Below are 15,238 nucleotides of genomic sequence, written 5' to 3'. Positions count from 1 at the left end.
AGGTGAACAGCAATGTGTGTCAACTAGAAATGTTCACGAAATGACGAATGTTGATTTTTTTTGCAGCTAAAGACTTATATAAACAGTTGTTTATCTGGCTTGAAACTTTGTCACAAATATACTACGCCAACTTTAAAAAAGTAGTTAAAAAACTTTCTTTTAATTGAAGGGACACCAAGTACAGTGTGAGCTAAATGTTAATTTGCAGTATTTGATACAGAGAGTGTTGGCTTATTTAGGGAGAAATAAGTCTGATACGGCGGATACCATCTTTAAAGAAACATTCAACCTTTTGAAGAAAAGAAACAAGCTCATATGAATTACAGATTAGTCAGAGAGATGTTTCATACAGTACAAGAATATTTATCTGATGATCTAGCCAGCGATTATGAGAATGAAAAGAAGATAAGAGCAACCATGCCGCAAGACAGTTGAACTTCAAAAAGTTTGTGGACAAAAAGCAGTACGTGCACAAACCACCCGCTGAATCCGCAGGTTCAAATACACGGTCTGCTCACAACACAAGCCCCGTATCTGTTAGTAAATCGCCTTTTTAAGGGATAAACCTGGTTACGGAAGCCAGGTCAAACGGTCAAGAGAAGAAGACATGTTTTACAGGTGTGGTCTCGTTAGACATTGGACTTCAGAGTAAAATAAAAAGACACCAAGACTGGATTTGAAGCTCCCAGGTTAACTTTTGAAGGATTCAGCTCTCATACGGACACTTTACAGGTACAAGATCTTTCTGAATCTTATTTTGTATATGAAAAAGGTTATTCTGATATTCATATAAAAGAAAGACTTAAATAATTAATGCTTATAGTTTTGTTGTTGATGTTATTGGCAATGGTAACAACATATCTTTGTAAAAAGAACAAGAAAACAAATATCTGAAAGAAAAGGCAATCGTTATAGAATGCGGATTTTTTGTCACCTTATATAAAAGAGTTCTACTAAGGCGTATCAGTGAAACAAGTACCGATTGAGCTACATGTTGTTAACCTTTTTTTTTCACTATCAGTTAAGGTAAACAGATATTGATTTTAGACCTTAGTCATGTAGATAGACATATTATCCGATTATATCTTTTATGAATAAGCCCAAGCGTAGCCAGAAGTCTTTGGTACGCGGACACACCGGACTGCACCGTAACTCTTAATTTTGTGCCGTGGTCGACATGGAGAATCTCTCAGTATAAGTAGGACACAATAGTTAAGTTGAACTATATAACAAACAAGGTAATCCCATACGGGTAACACGAATGACCGAATAACACCGTTATTATCCAAATAACACTTGAAATTTTAATATTAGTACATATTGGTAACTTTTAAACATTGATTATTAAATAATATTATATTATAAGTGTATTTTATAACTTAAAAATGATTTAAAGAAGGCAGGTAAGTTCATAAAGATCGTTTTAAATTTAGTGTATACATCCAACATGGCGACCATTGTGATTTCCTTGGTCGCCATGTTGGATGTACACACTATATTTAAAATAATCTTTATAAACTTACCTGCTTTTTGTAAATCATTTTTAAGTTATAAAATACATTAATAATATACTATTATTTATTAATCAATGTTTAAAAGTCACCAATATGTGCTAATATTAAAATTTCAAGTGTTATTCGGTCATTACAAGTGTTATTTGGATAATAACGGTGTTATTCGGTCATTCGAGGTACCGATCCCATACCAGCCTGTGCTGCCACACTAGTGAGTGTCTATGATATCTGTGCTACGTACAAATGTAGAGAACAAACCTTTATAGACGAAATCTGTACGGCGATAAGCTATTGTTTACATAATCATTAGGTCTTTTCTCCTTACCGTGGAATGACATTTTGAATTTGTTTTTATTTTTTTTCTTCCGCCTCCCTTGCCTCTTTTATATCGCTATTGTATTGCAACATGCCGATAAACTATTTGGTATATGATACCGAACACTTATCATATACTTGGAGTAAATAACTTAAATATACTATTAACAGTATGATAATAGCATTAGATTTTCGTGAATTCCATATTTTCCGAAATGGTAGCTTAGCGGGTTGATACGAAAAAATTATTAACTACTACATTGTACCGGTTATAATCTCAATCCTTTCTGTAACGTTATCGCATGGCATTCCGCCGTTACTCGACAAATTCTGGAAAATACACCCAAACGGTACGTTTTTCAGGAAAAACATAACAAAGTAGGGTACAAAACGAATATTAGGATACAGAAAAATATGTTATGTAAAATGCAACACAAATAATACAATAAATGCATTCCAGCATAATATAGCAAGCTACTTTACAAATGTTCAAACAGTGTTCATAATGTTTTGTTGATTTTTTGTTATCGTCAATATAAAAATATATTATACTGTTGTTTATCTCCTAGTTGAGGCATATGATAGAAATATTTCATTTCGGATGTATTCCATTTGGCGTCCGTTGCCAGTAAACGTTTCACTTTTTGAACTTGTACTTGAGGACCACTTTTTACAAGCATATGAGAAATTGTTGAAGCATATGATAAAAAGATCATAACATGTCATATTTCATATCGGCTGTATTATCAGTCCTCGCGGATCGGTCAATATCAGCCCTCGAGCCTTCGGCTCCTGGGCTGATATTGAACCTTGCTAACATCGCTAAGAAAAGAAAAGTAAAACAGTCGGATTACTATCCTGCATGATCTGGAAGGTCCTATCGTTGTCGGAACGCAGTCGTATTCGTTCGTAACAGATTCCTACGGATCGGGAAAGGTCCGATGAGGTCGGTCAAGCACCCTGACGGTAAGGTTCGATCCGTAACATTCGGGGAAACTCAGTTGATTTTGTCTAGTTGGATTACAATCGTGACTATTTCGTGACAGATTCTGCTGTATCGGATCAAAATCGTAACAATGTTCTGTGTTTTCTGGACGGTGTCCTGTGGAACAGGCATGATCTGGAGAAATTTGTCATTGCTGTTTTTTGGTTGATTGAGTCCAGATTGCATCCAGATCTTGCCGAATGCAAACCGTCTTTGTCGAAACCAATCCGGAACAATCCCGTTATTAATACAAAATTCGGCAATGATACCCAAGTCAGAGTTCCGTCAATTACAGAACACAATACGACTGAGTCCAGACAAAGCCATTTGCAATGCGGCACAGTAGACTGTGATGAGATTGCGTTCCGACAGTAGCTGATCATCTCGAATATGGCGACGGTTTTCTAACGGATATTTTCCGTCAGCGTCGGTTCACTGTCTGGTCACTGTTTGATCTCTGGTAGAATCTGGACGCTGTCGGGACGGATTTGGTCGTTTTGAGCCATGCAAAAGATACAAATCGGATTAGAATAGGATTGAGAACGGGATAATCGGAAAAAATGCGGCTGGAAACGGCTGAATTAAGACGCTTCCTGAACAATATGTGATTGCCATATTGGCACATAATAAAGGAATAAAATATTTTGCATTACACTGTACGACAGATGACTTTGCAATTAAACCGACTGAAGTGACCTTTTTCAATCGGATTTAGTATTTTCGGTTCTTATTTTATGTACATTGCAACAATATTGTATAGTTTAAGAATCAAATTGAACCAACCTTTCATATACACTGGAAGTGACATTTTTTAAACCGGAAATGGCAAATAATTTTCTTGATTGCAAGCATTTTTTCGAAACTGTTATTAAGACAATCATTTGACACCGTAATTGGCATTTTGTACACAGGAAGTAGCCAAATTATGTCCTTTTTTCAAAGGAAAATACATGGAAACCATATCTTTTTGTAATCAGTGAGAAGTAATTTTTCAGCTGATCATTTCCTTAACTTGAAAGAAAATAAGTACAAACCATAGATTTTGGGAATCTGCGTTAGAATAGTTATCTTCAGATATTTCTTTTTTTTTCGACATTTACTTTTTTGTAATTAACAATTGTGTTGGCATGTTAAACTCACAGTGCACATAAAACATTATCAGATTATAGCTATCAACATATAAAGTGGACAGACATTCAATAGTTCAATATCTGATTAAATTAGTTTTTTGTTGCAATTTTTTATTATTTCAATATTGCTTTAATGACATACATAGAAATGTACAATTTCAGGAAATACTTGCATTATATTTATAGATGAATAAACTATATAATCATTTCCTGATTGTAATACAAAAAAGCCGAACCTTTCGTTTATTTCCTTGAGTAGACTATTTCATATATATTCTTTCTCATGGAAGTATGGAATTGATTGTAGTCGATGTTGTGTTTTTATTGTTCAGTACTGTACAAGCTACAACTCCAACCCCCGGAGTGTGTCAGATATACCGCAGGTATGTGATTTTTGATTGCTGCTACAAATTATAATAAAGATTAAAAGGGGATATTTGTCACATCCGTTACTAAGTCAACTTAAAAGAAAACCCAGATATGATAGATTGTTAATTTCTTCATGCAATACAATATGATAGTTTGTTTTTAATACTCTATCCCACTCCCAGACGGGCAAGGCTATCAATTCATTTTGATAACTCGTATTGCTGTTTTGTTACATGTACTGACTGATCTCTGCTATCATGTGATATTGGATAATAATTAGGAAAAGTAAATAAGAAGTAAAAACTAATGTTAGTAGTTCACTATTAGTGATTAAACGATCATCAACAGATTATTGTCGGTAAAACTTCCCATATATACAATTATTATGTTCTACTTTTGGAGTTTCCAGGATTTGTATTGAAACACCAAAAAAAGAAAGTAAACGGTCTTCCTTTTTGTACATTTTTATCCCATTTTTTTTTTATTACCAAGAACATAATACTAATGAAACAAGCGTAACAGAGATAAAATTTCGCATCATTTCGTTAACATTCAGGATTGATTAAATTTTTTATCAGAGAGGCGAAATATGTTATTGGGATATTCAAACTCATAGGTCGAAAACAAACTGACATCAGACAAATAACAGTATACAAAACACAACATAGAAACCTTACTAAAATTGGTGGCGATCAAGGGTGCTCCTGAAGTGTAGACGGATCAGGATAACTTATTTATTGTTTATATTGTAAAAAAAAAAACACCAGAAAAATTGCATGCATGCATGATAGCATAACCAGCATTGGAAATGTTTTGTGTACTTTGCTTGTCGTTTTCAACAAACATTGTGTGAGAAATCTTTAATTTTACTTCATTATGTACATCTGGTATTACCATTTTCCGGCTTCAAACTATAAGCTCATATTTGTTAATCCTGAAAAAGTTCATCCCGCAACATTGTGATATGAACTATGCTACATGAATGATGTCTGTTCCCGTAACTCCAAAAGAAGTATGTCTGTGAATCTGTCTGTCTGTCCGTTCGTCAGTCCGACATATCAGTTTTCCACACTTTTTTTCCTCCCTTCTTGAAGATTAAGTAGTTGCAGATCAAATTTGAATTTTGTTCCAGTCTGAGGATTTTGTGCAGAGTAATGGTCCTTGGACTTAGTAATTTCATGTAAGTAATCAGTTTTCCACACTTTTTTTTCGTCATGCTTGAAGATACTGATTTGAACGCTTTAATCTGATATTGAACTAAAAATTTGTCCTTAAAAGTAATTTGTAGTTAATACAGTGATTATTTCAAAACACTAATACTACAATCAAAAGATATGTCCAAGGTTAAAATAAGTGTCATAAAGGAGTTTTTACACAAGTCTGTACAAAAGACAGTTGATTTAGCAATGTTTGAATCATAATAATATTAACATCTTGTGAAAAATCACCAGCACAGTATCAGGACCCACCAGCACAATGTCGGGACTCAATAAACGGACTCAATTATCACTTTTGTCTGTTCCAGATCTTCCGAAAATGAGGACTTGTGTGTTTATCATACTACAGTAGTGTAGACGGTTAATGATTTGGTTTCTTACTTTTGAACCAATAAGAAACAAATTTGAAACATCTTAACAATTTATTTTCATCTGTTATTCAATAAATCGTCAAAATCATTATTTTCGTCTTTGTTTACATTTTTGAATGGTCATCAGCACCGATCAGAACCGAATCACCAGCACTGAACGTTCTTTCGCAGGACAACCTTACCCATCGTTGTGTTGTGTTGTTCACACAAGGGTGTTGTGAGGCTATAGCTTGTCGATGGTGTTTGTATACTAAATGTATTACTTTTTACTTTCGAATTATAGGGCGAACACAGATTGCCTTATAATTCCTGCTCTCTTGCCACCAAGATGTAAGCATAATGTTAGGTACTCCAATTAAATCAGATTTGAAAATATGTATAAGTGTTTCTCGTTTCTCGTTTTTATATAGATAAGACCGTTGGTTTTCCCGTTTGAATGGTTTTATACTAGTATTTTTGGGGCTCCGTGTTGAAGGCCGTACCTTGACCTATAATGGTTTACCTTTATAAATTGTTACTTGGATGGAGAGTTGTCTTATTGGCACTCATACCACATCTTCATATATCTATTTACAGTACCATGTATTCCATCTAAATAAAGTACTGATTTGTTTCCTATGGTATTAATTGTTTTAGTACAATGATGTCGACTGGGCTTCTGTAAAGAACTTTATTATATATATTATACATTTTTTTTTCAGAATAAGAAATGGTGTTTCTTATACGAATGTTAAAGTTGCGATTTGTTGCAACAATCATTACATGAGCAATGACAAGGTTTGTGTTGGTAAGTTTAAATAACATAAGAAATTCGACATTCGATGTAAATTGGAGACAACCTTTCATTTTTTTTAAGACTATATATAAAAAATATGTATGCGGGAAATCTTCAAAGCTGTTGATAAATTCAAAATTAGCCAAGTTGTGCTTCGGAAACGTCAGTAAAATTGTTCACATGTTTGCAAAAAACACGGGTTTTAATATGTTTAATAGTGTTTCCCTGCCACATGGTACAAACTAGGAAAAATCGGGTAGTATGAAATAGTATATAAAGAATAAGTCCAAACTTCTATCAATAAGTTGAAAACACATAGGCAAATTTGAAAGGTTGTCTCAAAAGCATGTTATCAAGTTTATTTAAATGAAAGCTGGTAAAAATCATATTGCCAAGTTTTACACAATTTTTGGAGAACTTCCCAGCCTGGGAAAACCCGAGTTTCTCCATCTTCACGTCTGTCTTTTAGACAACTGTACACCATGCACAATAAAATCCAAGAACAAGGAAACGGTAGAGACTTAGTAAACTAGTGCTAAAATGTCCATGCAACTTTACCAGCCTAACTAATGTGGTAAAATCTGTTTTTTTTTTAATAAATACCACTGCTCAAAAGTAAAAAACAAATTCTGAAACAGGATACCGCACAGAAGTGTCCTGTTTATTCAAGGTTTACTGACCCAAATGAGCATACTTTGACAAAAGTATTTAATTCGTCAATATATTACCTTTCAATACATTTTTAATAGTATTTCAACAATTTCCAATCAAAGGTATCATATTATCCCTAAACCATCAAAAGACACCACCACGTTCTTATATAATTCAAAATACATTTTGCTTTACATTACATGTAGTAAATTCGAATAAATGAATCATCAAAGATATGCTTATACACCATACACCAACAACTTATTTAAACAATAGCACAGCACAACATATTATAATGATTTGTCAAAAACAAACAAAAACATCAATGTACAACAACCTTCAAGGAAAAGAAAATAACAATACCGTTAATTAGAACTTTAAAGACTAGTCTTCAATTAATATCTGAAGAATTTTATTTGTTTATTATACTTTTTTATTGTCGAATTCAATGTTATCATGTCTCGACTTTATTGTTAACTATTTTCAGATGGTCAACATGCTTAGATATATGCTTTCTATCTCTTTTCGCAATTTATTTTCAGAATGTCCAATTGGCCAACATTCCAAGGGTGAAGTACATGTATGTACAAAATGTGAGGATGGACTTTTTGGAAGAAAGTGCAGTTTTACATGCAACTGTAACCCAAATGAGAGGTACAATCATGATCATAGTAAATAAATATGAACATATGACAATATTTATAGTAGATTTGAAAATGAATTGTAAACAACGTCTACTAAAAATACTTGGAAATATAAAGAAGTACCACTTTTTGTTCTTCATTAAGCTACAGTATATTGCTAGCTACAGCTGTAGTTCGAATATGTCATTTTAACAATTATCGATGTCAAGGTTAACGTTTTACTCTTCTACAAAAATTATTCGTCTGTGCATCAATATTATTATACGACGTGAATTCCTCATGATTTTTTATTCTTGTTATATGGCTTTGTACTTAAGTTTATTCAAAATTATGATATCGGCATGCTTCGTGTAAATTTATCCTTTTAAAAAAGTACAGTTTTTACTAGAATTGTCACTGAAAAGCGCTTTTGACGCAAAAACAAACTTAAGATGTCATTGCAGGGCCTTTTAAAGCTGAATATGCGGTATGGGCTTTGCTCAATGTTGAAGGCTGTACGGTGACCCGTAGTTGTTAATTTCTGTGTTATTTGGTCTCTTGTGGAGAGTTGTCTCATTGGCAATCACGCATACCACATCTTCTTTTTTCTATTTTTACTTTTTAGTAAAAAAACAAATCTTATGTATACATTTGAAAGAACAATATCTATAACATACAAAACATGGAAAAATGTTTAATAAAATGGTTTTGATGAATTAGGCGACGGTAGTTTTCCGATGTTCACTGTCAGGACAGGAATGGGGAATTTAAGAGTAGAATAGAGCTTTTATTTTTACAAAACATACATAATGAAATATGCAAACGTGCATTAAACACGGGTTGAAGCTCAAAGATTTATAACTGAGAGAAAAAAAATATCGTTAATATATTAAATTTAAAAAGGAAATTGTCAAACTTTAAAAAGTTATTTCACTAATTGTGCTAGTGAATGGTAAAAATTATCTGAAATCACACCTGAATCAACTTAAAGTTAAGTAAAAATATAGAATTATGTAAATGCATCAAATATGTAACTGTAATCAAATATGCGATCTAAATGATATGACAAATGCGCATTTGAACACAGATCATATTGATGGTGTTGCATATGAAGTGAAGAGAGTTTTTGTTATTTACAAAATAGAAGTGTTATGATCTCAACGGGCACCATCAGAGACAAAATGACGAGGATGATGTAAGCAACGTTTTGTCACCATACACATGATACAGCCTTATATAAGGCAATATGCAAAACCCATACCGTAAAGTATGCTATTGAAGGTCCTGATATGACAAATTAGGAACAAATGAGACAATTATAGATCTTATTTATGCTAAAAGAATAAACTAAAATAAATAGCACAGATAGCAACCAACGACAACTGAATTACTGTTCCCTTAGTATCATCTGTTTATTTTCTTATCGACTTTATTTTTTTCATCTACAGATGTGACCATGTAAAGGGATGCGTTCCGAAAGACATGATAGACGGTAATAATTGGTTGACTTATCCCTGCATACATATTTTTTATACAATTGAGGCTAGCTGTTCAGTTGTGTTTAGAAACATGCACAGGTTATTTCTAATGTCCTCTATGCGATAAAACATCACAATCCCATAGACTTAGAAGAAATGCCAGTCTCAGTATGATACTTTTTTCAATTCAGGACGTTTAACGATCATGTATTACCAAATTTAAGTATTTAATGGTTATTAAACAAATTCATCTTAAAATCCTCGGTGTAGATTTGGAGAAACAAGGTAATATAAGCGTCCGAAATTTTCTTTGGTTTATATCGAAGAAAATCTCTAAAACACGAACAGAAATGATGTATAACAATATGTTACTGTGACTATTTTAGGACAAAATTTAAAAAAGGATTCATAACGAAACCACTGATGTAAAGTTCAGTTGTATATCGGATGGGTATCCGACTAAATTGTATAATTAATGGTACCGTAGTAAACTCTTTAAATATTTTCAATGTCTTTGCAATATATTTGACACTGTCATCATGAACGCATGCAAATGCTTGATAGGTTACACCGATGACAATTTGTCTCCGAATATAGCTATAATTATTTATTTTTAGTAACTTGTGTAGTAAAATTACATACAATTGCATCATACATAAATTTTGATTTTGTTTTTATTATAATGTAGTCAACACAAGGACTGTTGTACTTACTGATAACAGGCATAATGCTAACGTCAAGGAAGCAGGTGAGACAATACATTCGATAAAAGATAGCATGAATTACATGAAACTGAATTTAAGTTCAACTAGGCTTTTCGTAAATTCATTTTAACTCGTCATTTTAAAAATTATTTTACTTTTTTGAAAGATTTGCACAGCAGATATTCAAAGCGTACCATACATGCAATATGCATGCTCCAATGTATGAGATGTAACACACTATTTGCATACCTAAAAATCTAACCTATATGCCTAAATAATTATACATCGTATTTCATCTATACAGCTCGGAGCCTCGTAGGCCGAGTTGTATTAGTATTCGAACTACTAAATCACTAGCCTGTAAACACTGATGTTGTGTATTCGAATACCGCACGTGGCAGGTGCGCTCGACTCCAATCTTAATTGACTAGGATTATCAGTTTTCCTGCCGAATAACGATGGTTCTCCCCAGGCATTCCGGCATCCTCCGCCAATAAAAACTGACCTCCATGAAATAGCACAATCGTGTTGAAAGCAGCGTTAAACAGCAATTAATCAATCAATCAATCAATCATCTTTACAGCTAAATGGCAGATTAAATGGCAGTCCCGTTATATTCATGTAACTTCCTTTGATAAAGATAACCTTTATATACTTTACTGAGTACAACTACTGTAGATTTACATTTTGCGCGTTTTTTTTTTTTTTTTTATTTTCAAGTATTTTGCGATAGGTAAATGTTCGTGAAAATAATTACACGCGAATACAAGTGCAGTTCACTTTTATGTCATCACCACATAGTCAATATCATTTATATTTTATAACTGTACATATTGGTTTTTCTCAGTGTTTAAGGCTGGACAGGGACTTAAAATTAACTATTGCTTCGTCGTTTGAATTATGGTGTCTCTGCAATACCATACATGTATCAGTTATTTCAGCAATGATCCTATCTCCTGAAGAATATGTATATGTCTATTTGACATGATGTTGATATATAAAATCGTTAAAAAAGGGTTCTTCAATTCTGTATGCCCTATTTGTTTTAAGCAATTGTTTCTATTTTTATATTTTAGCACCACCTTATTCTCTAATTTTTATTTTTTAGCTCACCATTCTTTTCTGTTCTTTATTTCTTAGCCCAATTTTCTCTTTGCTTTCTTTTTTTGGTCCATTTTTCTGTAGGTTTGGCCCTTTTATTCTCTTTTCTGTAAACCCCATCCAGACGATCATGTTTAGTAATTTACGACCTTTTTCGGAAAATGGAAGCAATATAAGCAATATAATACTGACTGGTCGGACAAAACTTTTGTTTAAGGACGACTCTTTTCATTATACCCACTTCGTTAGCAGTGTGTTCTCTACACCCTAATATAAAAACGGCTCCAACAGGGTTATTAGAAAAAATAGACTGAAATCAACACTAAATAAGTTTTAAGGTATGACAGCATCACGAATTGGTCGACCGATACGATATGTTTGTGTCTAAACTAACCAGAGACATGTTTTTTCAGTCTTACATGTTGATATACCAGTCGAGTATATAAAGTCGTCTTATCTGTAATTTGACGGATTTTGTCCTATTCTCAATTGTGCAATTTTGAATGAAATGGATTTGCATGACGGGTAATGCATACATAGTAAATGGCGCTTATTTTGTCGACGTACCCGACTCGCCCCTCTTTCTTCTTTGAATTGCCTAACTATATATATTGTGTTATCGCGGGACATTTTATAACTACACAGTTGGTGTTGGTTAATCTAATAGATTGTACAATGAGCGATAGATTTTAACATATTTTTTTTTTTCCTTGGTTGATAGTTGTCTGATTGCCTATCATAGCATATCTCCTTATTTGTATATTCCCAGACATATACGGATTTTTTTGTGAGCGGGAAAAATAAGGTCGTTATAAGTGCACTGGCCTGTTAATTGATAAAGTTTGGCAACAGGTCTTAAATAATATTGCAAAAAACAAGTCATTATCCAATACCAGGTACTCGTATAATCCGAAAAGACCAAGAATATGATATTGAATGATGGATCGATCAAATAAATAAATTGAGGTTGACAGATAAATACTAGTAATCATTTGAGTGTTTTGGTCGTTCGTTTGTTAATTGGCGTATACCCTAATCTCTGTTTACTCATATATTTTCAATTACAATTATATTACCTTGCTAATGGATAATTTCACAATTTACAAATATAAACAACATAAGCATAATAATTTTATTATTTTTTTTTTATAACTTCCAGAAGGCAACAACGTTGTTATTTACATGACCTGTGTTGCAGTTGGAAGCGTTTTAGTTGTCGTATTTGGTCTAATTGTAAAGAACAAAGAGGCAATATGTCGACGAAAACCAAGCACCAAAGCAATGAAAACTGAAATAAAGAAGAGAAAGTGGTCCAAATTTAGTTTTGGAAAAGGAAATATTAAAAAAGAAAGTTTGTATGCCGATATCAATGAGAAATACATGCTAAATTTTGACGGGGAATGAATCATAACGTTGGAATATATTTTCAAGACAATTAATGTACACATGTGTATATATTATTTTTTTGTTTTATAGTTTTCCTTATTATTTTTTTTATTTATTCTTTTTATTAATTGTGTCGATTCAAAAAGATAGATTTTTTTTGTTTTTGTTTTTTGCATTAAACACACTTCTTATTTAAATGACATACAGTTTTTTTTTAAGGCTGAACACAAACTGTTATATTGTACAGCTATACATGTTTTCCTTGTGACAGAACTGTCTACCGTCAGTTATTATTTATCAAATTTGATCTATTCCTTTAAATGTATTACCTTGTTGCTTATTTCCACGTCATGTGAATGCGTGTAGCTGGTTGTATCTTTAGCAATCATACCACATCTCTTTATTAGCTCGCCTGGCCCAAAGGGCAAAGTTAGTTTTTCCCATCACTTGGCGTCGGCACCCGACGTCTTCCGTAAACTTTTTCAAAAATATTTTCAACTGAAATTACTGGATCAAATTTAACCAAATATAGTCACATTCAGCATTAGGGTATCAAATCTTTAAAAATTGTCCAATGATCCCGCCTGTCAACCAACTCGGCCGGCATTGCTAAAAATAGTCTATTATCATGAAAACCGATATAAATAGAGAAAAAGTGAGAATGTCAAGACCTATACTGACTGTCCAATTTCATTATAACTGTCGGACGACTTTTCATAGAGTTATTGCCCTTAAAGACGGTGTTAACCATTTATTTTGGCGTTTTTGCCTAGTAACTTGAAAACTATTTAAGATAGATAGACACTTTATATAGCAATACAGATCGGGAAGACAAGATTAACTGATAAGTCAACTTTTTTTCGGAATTGTTAATTGACTCTTTATCATGTTTATAGGAGTTATTTTCCTTTAATAACAATGTTCCCCTTTTTATAGGGGTGTGGTTTTATGTTGTACCTGAAATGATTGAGAAATGACATAATTTAAGTCAGCAAAACGTCTCTAACCACTTTTTTGTATACTATTTAATTTTCAAACACTGAAACAAGACATGCATACTGCCAGATAACAAAATTATTTGGATGTGAGTGGTTCACACATTGTTCAGTTTTTTTATTTTCATTAGCTGTATACACATACTGCCCTTGGATGAAGCTGTTAGGGTAGATTAACACACGAGGGAAAAAATCATCACCGAAGACGAAGTTGCGGTTGATAATCTTTTCACCGAGTTTGTTAATCACCCTATCACCTTCATCCAAGGGCAATATGTTTTTTTTTATTAAACTGAATGCTTTATGATTCAAGTGTGCACTACATGTATGTTATTAGAAGGACAATTGTAAAAAATAAAGTCATAAATTAAGATAGTTTACTAAATAACAACAACAAAACGACGGAAATGATGTAGAAATAAGAATCGGTAAACCTCGGCCGGAGCGGGTGTAATTTGTTCCGGATCGGCAAACTTCGGGCTCAGCGGGTGTTAATTTAGGCATTAGCACCCGTTGCTAATATCATCACATGTTGCTATGGGTGGGCGGGCCTTATGAAAGATTAGTGAAAATTAACAAATACCGCGTGTCCAATGAAATGAATGGATAATATAAGAAATTTGCATAAAGTATGATAATATACATTATCATTTTCCCCCTTTTAGTAATGATGATGCAATCGCATCCTATCTATTCACTATAATACCGTCAGTGGTTGCCTTATAGTTTGTTGTTATTTCACCTCTTAACGAAAATAAAATTTTACAAACATAACTAATTGGCATTCATTCGCAGTTCTCTTAGGATAGTTATCAAATAGCATTGAGATAAAACGCGAGTCAGAAGAAAAGACCACCTGACTATGTAATGTCTCTCTTTGACGTAGAGGAGTCTGTTTGTTACCCTTTTGGTGTTTTTTCCATGGTCTCGATTTATTGTATCATTGATTACATGGATTGGGATGCTCCCGAAAGTACGGCTTACCATATATGCATACAACACCCGTAGTATTGCCAAACGGGTGGAAACAAGAATAAGACAAATTACTCATTTTGTAACAAATGTCCAACACAAAATGTAATGTTAGAATAAGTTATGTATTCAAGTAAAAGTATTATACAGTATTCTTTATTTAAAAACCTACAATTCTGATGAACCATTTACAGTAACTGTAGCTACTAATGGTGGGCTATTCTCTGCAGTTTAGACCAAATTTCCTTATACCCCACATCTCCTTGCATTTAAATTAAATATCATAACTGATGTATCTATAATTATTCTTCAAAAATAAGCTTGGAATTGAGTTGTTTAAAAAAATTTGATGATTGATAGTTGCCTAATTATTATTCAGAAGCAAATATTTCATGCATATCATCGCCCTTCATATGCATGCAATAGATAGGTATGTTTTGTAGATAGGTCCACTTTGATGACGAGTTGGAAATTTTAAACTAGTACAGGAAAATGAACATAGCTTATTAGATAAGAGAAGAAATTGTGCCTTGAAACAGGCCATCTACATGTACGAACTCATCTATCTTTGTGATTTGATTCCACCATCAATACAAAGAACAACTAGATATAGATTAAGAAATGGTGAAGATATAATTATGTAAAAATAAGA

General features: G+C 33.0%; 1 long non-coding RNA gene across 1 annotated transcript; it reads left to right on the top strand.

The window, feature by feature from the left end:
• Positions 1 to 7,874: 7,874 nt before the first annotated feature.
• On the top strand, positions 7,875 to 13,985 carry LOC127713870 (uncharacterized). Its single transcript, XR_007987506.1, has 4 exons — positions 7,875 to 7,981; positions 9,399 to 9,442; positions 10,117 to 10,176; positions 12,393 to 13,985. It is a non-coding gene; the product is annotated as an uncharacterized LOC127713870 (long non-coding RNA).
• Positions 13,986 to 15,238: the final 1,253 nt, after the last annotated feature.

Source organism: Mytilus californianus, unplaced genomic scaffold (assembly GCF_021869535.1).
Source record: "Mytilus californianus isolate M0D057914Y unplaced genomic scaffold, xbMytCali1.0.p SCAF_82, whole genome shotgun sequence".
Lineage (NCBI taxonomy): Eukaryota > Metazoa > Mollusca > Bivalvia > Mytilida > Mytilidae > Mytilus > Mytilus californianus.
The sequence above is the reverse complement of the archived record's forward strand: the minus strand, read 5'-3'. Positions and strand labels throughout refer to the sequence as shown.